We start from the raw sequence: 5,608 nt of genomic DNA, 5'->3' as shown, positions 1-5,608 counted from the left end.
TTGAATCTTTCCATTACTCCTGTTTCAAGCCCTACTTATTCAGGATGAATGTCTATTGTGAAGATAGCATTCTTAAGGTAGCATATCATCACACGCATCACAGGGGGAATGAGCACGCTTAGTATATCACACAGGCATTAATTCCAACTGCAGATCAACTTATCCTATGACCCTTCACTTAACTTCTCTAGTTCCTTATCTGTAAAATGGAAATATGATTTTCTAACTCCTAGTAAGAGAACATGGACTAAATGAAGTAACAGGCATACGTGCTTAACACAATACTTGCCAATCAGCAAAGACTCAAATTAGTTATCTTTCTCCCTCTTTCATCTCACTGTAACCCACTCTCTCTAATTAAAATACAAGTTCTATATCACTTGGAAGTAGCATTATTCTTAGCCTTGAGGTCTTGTTATGGAAGCCTTAAGGATGACAAGAGTAAAGTTTCCTCTCTCTCTCTCTCTCTCTCTCTCTCTCTCTCGTGCATGAATATTTTATATGCTTTAACACCCCACAAAAAGGCTGTATTTATTCTTGGCATAGAACCATAATACACTATAGTCAAGAAAGGGAATGGGTTGCTCCTTTCTGGTGCTTTACTTTGCCTGTGTTTCCAGCTTTGTAACACTTTTTTGTTTTTTTTTAACCAAACAGTGAGTTGGCTGTTGCCAATCTAAACAATTTATAGATTTTTTGTGAGGTTATTTAAAAATTCATCATAAAATTTATATTTGGGAAATGGAAAGTAAAGCATGATTTGCACACTAACTGTATACATTTTTACTCACTCAACTCTGAATTATTTCTCTGATGAGCTGATTGGGAGAAATAAATTTGTTTCCAATGATTTACTCCTGCTTAAAAGACCAGCCTTCTGTCTTCATGGAAAGGTACAGGAAACCTCACTTACCTGGAATTATTTTAGCTTTGCACTACTATTCAAAGACTTCCTGAAACAACATAAAGTAATAGCTTTTGTGCTGGGCCACCTGGAAGCCTTGACATCAGATGAGCCTGTGGATGCCGTAGCAACTGCAGCTTTGTCGTCATGGTAACAGCCTTGTGCTCCATAGGCAAAACCAATGAGCTTTAAGTAATTCCACATTCTAGCTAAGCCTCTCTGACCTTATCAGGGAGCAATAAGATCTGTCTGTTCTTCCAAATGCACGTGCCCCTCAGCAGGGAGAGGGAAATGTGCATAATGTACCTGATTTTAATGTCATGCTTGGATTATTCAAACAAATGAATTCTTATCCTAGTTTCAAGGATTAAATGACATGATTTTCTTAATAGATTGTTGATTTCAATTACCCGTGAGCATTGTTACAAAATCATAGTGTATAGCATGTGTACTATGAATGTTGGGATAACTAAATGTTTCAGAGAAGTAAAATACATAGATTTGCTTTCCATGATATGGATCAGAACCTGGAAAATAATTTTCATGTGTTTTGTCGAATATTTTTCCCTTCATGCAAGATAGTAACAAAGTACCGTATCATCTTTCATATTAATATGCTACATCAAGGCCACGGTCTGAAGAAACAAATTGTAATTCAATCTATATCTGGCCTGAGCTGCCTTTCAAAAGGCTCAGGTCCTCCCCTGAATACTTCCTTCCAAAAACTGGGCTAGTAAACTGCAGGCCCCTGAGCTGCTTGTTCAACTTTTTCAAATTTGAATACAAGAAATGGAAAGCCAAGGCTGAGCAATTCATTCATGAAAAGGACATAAGTAACTTCTCTTTCAGTTAAGCATTACAAGCTGTTCAAAGATGTATTATGTACCGTTGCTTAATCCCATATGCCAATGTTTAATAACAAACCAATTGGGTTTCCCAACAATGCATTATGTAACTCTTGTTTACTTGAACTGTTTCACACTTCACAGCGTACTTCATATTCTTTTAAAAAGGTTAAAACATTATGCTTTTAACGCTATTTGAATTGCATTTATCCTTTTAAGCCTATTTTTATTTTATTTTATTTATTTATTTTTTTTTATTTGACAGATAGAGTTAGACAGTGGGAGAGAGAGACAGAAAGGTCTTCCTTCCGTTGGTTCATTCCCCAAATGGCCACTACGGCCGGAGCTACGCCAATTCGAAGCCAGGAGCCAGGTGATTCCTCCTGGCCTCCCATGCGGGTGCACTGCCTTCCCAGGCCACAGCAGAGAGCTGTTCTGGAAGAGGAGCAACCGGGACTAGAACACAGCGTCCATATGGGATGCCGGTGCCGCAGGCAGATGATTAACCAAGTAAGCCACGGTGCTGGCCCCTTAAGCCTATTTTTAATTCATTCCCTTCTACTAACATTTCAGTTCCAGGCCAGATTAGGACAAGAACTCCTCAAGAAAATTATCCTTTATGAATCAGCTCTAGTTAAAATGAATTTCTAATGCTTCCGCCCCAGAACTTGCTCTTTCATTCATGTTTTCATGAATGTATACAAATTACCTATTGTGTGTTATATTAAATTCTATCAGAGATGCTAAGGTGATTGAGAAATGGCTCTTGTTCTCAGGAAACTTGTAAAGTAGGCTTGAGTGAACCAGATCTTTGGTACTATGGAGTCATTTTAGAAGTCCTCTTAAACCACTAGCACGCCTATCTTCATTTTGAACAGAGGGTGAGCAAGTTTACACACCATTGACTTTATTGGATTCATGTGTTTTCTTGTTTTTATTTCGCTAACTCAAGGGTTTGAAGGATATTTTGTTTTTAAAGCACACTATTATGTTTGAGATATATTTTGCAATCATGTATGTGCTATTTGCTGAATATTTTTAGTCACTAGTTTACAAAAGAGCCTCTTAGTTATTTTTATGGGAATGGAATTTTTTTTTCCTTTTTGTCAGGAGGATCACAGTTGTTTGCCTTTGGTATCTTTGGTTCCATAGTTTGTACCAGATGAAGAAGGTGTTGGTGAGTATGTTGGAACTGTCATAAAATGGGCAACAAAGTAACAATTTTAAATGAAACTCAGATTTGGTGAATTCAACATAAAATAAATTATTGTCCAGGAAATGACTTCACCTAAATTTTGGCCTGGTCATATGAAAAATAAAAGCCAAATGTGGATCATTGGACTTACTATTTGGAAAAATTATCTAATTTAGCAGAGAATCATCTGTTTGATAATAGAATTCTTAAAATTATAAGCTTTATATTTCATTTTATTTTACTTTCACTAGGTCATTATAATCTCTGCTAATCTCTGATCAGAAGAAACATCTAAAGAAAGTTATTACATCACAAAATTTAAAGGATAATAGGACTGAATTCCACATTGAGGCCATCTAGTCCTGTTTATGTAAATGAGAAAGTTGAGATCTATAAGTTTTCTTCCAGTTCAAAATATCAAATTTGACTATTTCTTAAAACCCAATCAAACTGGGCAAACTGGTTTGGCATCAGTGTTAACTTGCAGTCAAATTAAAGTTGTCTGCTTCCATTAGAATTTATGTGATCCACTTACTTTGATATTTTCTCATTCTATTTTCTTTTCCAGTTCATTTACTTTTAGCCTCCTGTAAGTCAAAGGATGATTAAAATTCATGAAGAATTATTAAGAAGAGGTAATTAACTGGTCTGCATTAAGGCGATTTGTGCTGACAGTGATGTTATTTAAAGATGGGGGAGCAGTGAATAACAGTAATATAATAACAGTAACATAATTGTCAAAAATATTTTGAGTTTTCTGAGTCTGATTTTTGAGTTTAGGATTTCCTTTATCTCTGCAATGTTGTTGGGTAGTCTCCACATGCCTTCATATTTTCAATTTGCTTACTCATTCCTTTCATCAGTTCTCTAACTTCCTGTAAAATCATCCTTCTTCCAATGAATACCTTAATGGTAGCAAAGTTGAGATATTGTTTGACATTAATGTCTGAAAATGCATATAAAGTAAATCCTGTAAGTCCATTCTTATTCCTTATGTGAGAACAGACATATACACCAAGATGGTGTCCCATAGGGATAAATTGATCCTGTTTATAAGCTGGAGGCAAATCTAGGATTTGAGAAAGGTTAGCATCAGCGATCCGTATCTAGACCTCCATTCTGTGTGAGTGTCCTGCTTGGATTCAGTGCCACATAGGCAGTCTCCTTGTTGGGTCTTCAGCAACTCTTATTAGGGGTGGGGCTATTTATATGCCCACAATACCCTGGTCCTAGTGCTTATCTTTTTCCTACCTACTTTGAAAGCTGACTTACTCTGGACATTTTGCTCTCAAGATCTTAGTCTCTAAGATTAACTATGATCTTTTAAATTATTTGTGTAAAAACATTGATGAAGGATAATAGCTTAATGTGAATCTTAAAAGGACCCTTCAGTGCTTTAACCTAAGATAGCTGGAAGATCTAGTGCTGTGGCCTGTTGGCTAAGGACATGCAAGGATTCATCCTTTGTTATGCCCTTTAATTCTTTCAGCGGATGGTTACTCACCATCAACTATGAGCTAGCTCTTTTTATCCAGCTTAAATCATAAATCTGGATGTTTCAATAGGAAAACTCACATAATAACACTCATCCGTCAATTATTGTGAGCCTTTATTAGTTTAGTGGGGCTGCTGTGGTGGAGTAAACAATGGAAATTTACCTTTTCATAGTTCTGAAGGCTGAGAAGCCTAGATCGAGGTATCCACACGGTTGGTTTCCTCTGAGAGTTATGTCTTCCCATGTGTTTTCTCTGTGTCCCTGCCTGTCTGTGTTTTAGTCTTTTCTCCCTAGGACACCAGTCAGATTGAATGAAGGCCCACCTGTAAGAGTTCATTTTACTTCAACCAAATTTTTAAAGGCCCTATCTCCAGATATGGCCTTACTATAAATCACTGAAGATTGAAAGGTGGGGTGCATTTCAGCCCATAACACAGCTTTCAAGTGTATTAAACAATTTCAGGGTTATCTTTAACCATTAAAAAAGTCTAGAGTGATTTATTTCATTTTTTTTCCTGTTCAAAATGAGGATAAGGGAGGAAAAGTAACTTATTCAAGTTCACACATCTACTAGGTGATGAAACCAGAGGTTGAATGAAGACTTACAGCTCCAAAGTCCAAGATTTTCTGCTCTACCACTCTGCCCTCTGCTAAGAGTTACAATCATCAGCTTTGCTCAGGCAATGATTCTGCTTCCTAGAATTTTTTAATTCATGAAGAATAGATTTAATGGCTATGTGGGTGAAATTTCTCCTTGAGAGATTATGTTCAAGAAAACAAAATAATAATTACTTTCTAATAGGATTTTTAACTTGGCAAAAAATAACAAAGGATTTTATTTTTCAGTAACAAGGAAATTTTGAATTTCAGTTTTTTATATCAACAATAGTGATGGTTTTAGAAATAATTTTTTAAATCAGCAAGAAGACATTACATAGCCTGTGTTTCTTTAGTTTCTAATCTTCCAGAGGGCACAAAGTGAACTGACTTGGGGATCTTCAATATTTTCTGAGAAAGGTCACAAAATTTCCAAATTTTTCGCAATTCAACATATTTTTCAAAGGAAAGAACTGTCAAATTATAAACCAAATTCAGGCTTTTTCGTTGATGTCCTTTTGTGTCTACAGAAATATAGGCAAAGTACCTCCTTACTCTTTCAAATTATTTAA

General features: G+C 36.0%; 1 long non-coding RNA gene across 1 annotated transcript; it reads left to right on the top strand.

Annotated features, from left to right (window-relative positions):
• Positions 1-1,956: 1,956 nt before the first annotated feature.
• Positions 1,957-5,111, top strand: LOC149122343 (uncharacterized). Its single transcript, XR_016220263.1, has 3 exons — positions 1,957-2,259; positions 2,860-2,926; positions 3,513-5,111. It is a non-coding gene; the product is annotated as an uncharacterized LOC149122343 (long non-coding RNA).
• Positions 5,112-5,608: the final 497 nt, after the last annotated feature.

Source organism: Oryctolagus cuniculus, chromosome 14, assembly GCF_051225735.1.
Source record: "Oryctolagus cuniculus isolate XC-2025 breed Fujian yellow rabbit chromosome 14, ASM5122573v1, whole genome shotgun sequence".
Lineage (NCBI taxonomy): Eukaryota > Metazoa > Chordata > Mammalia > Lagomorpha > Leporidae > Oryctolagus > Oryctolagus cuniculus.
Note: the sequence above shows the minus strand (reverse complement) of the source record. Positions and strands in the feature narration are given on the sequence as shown.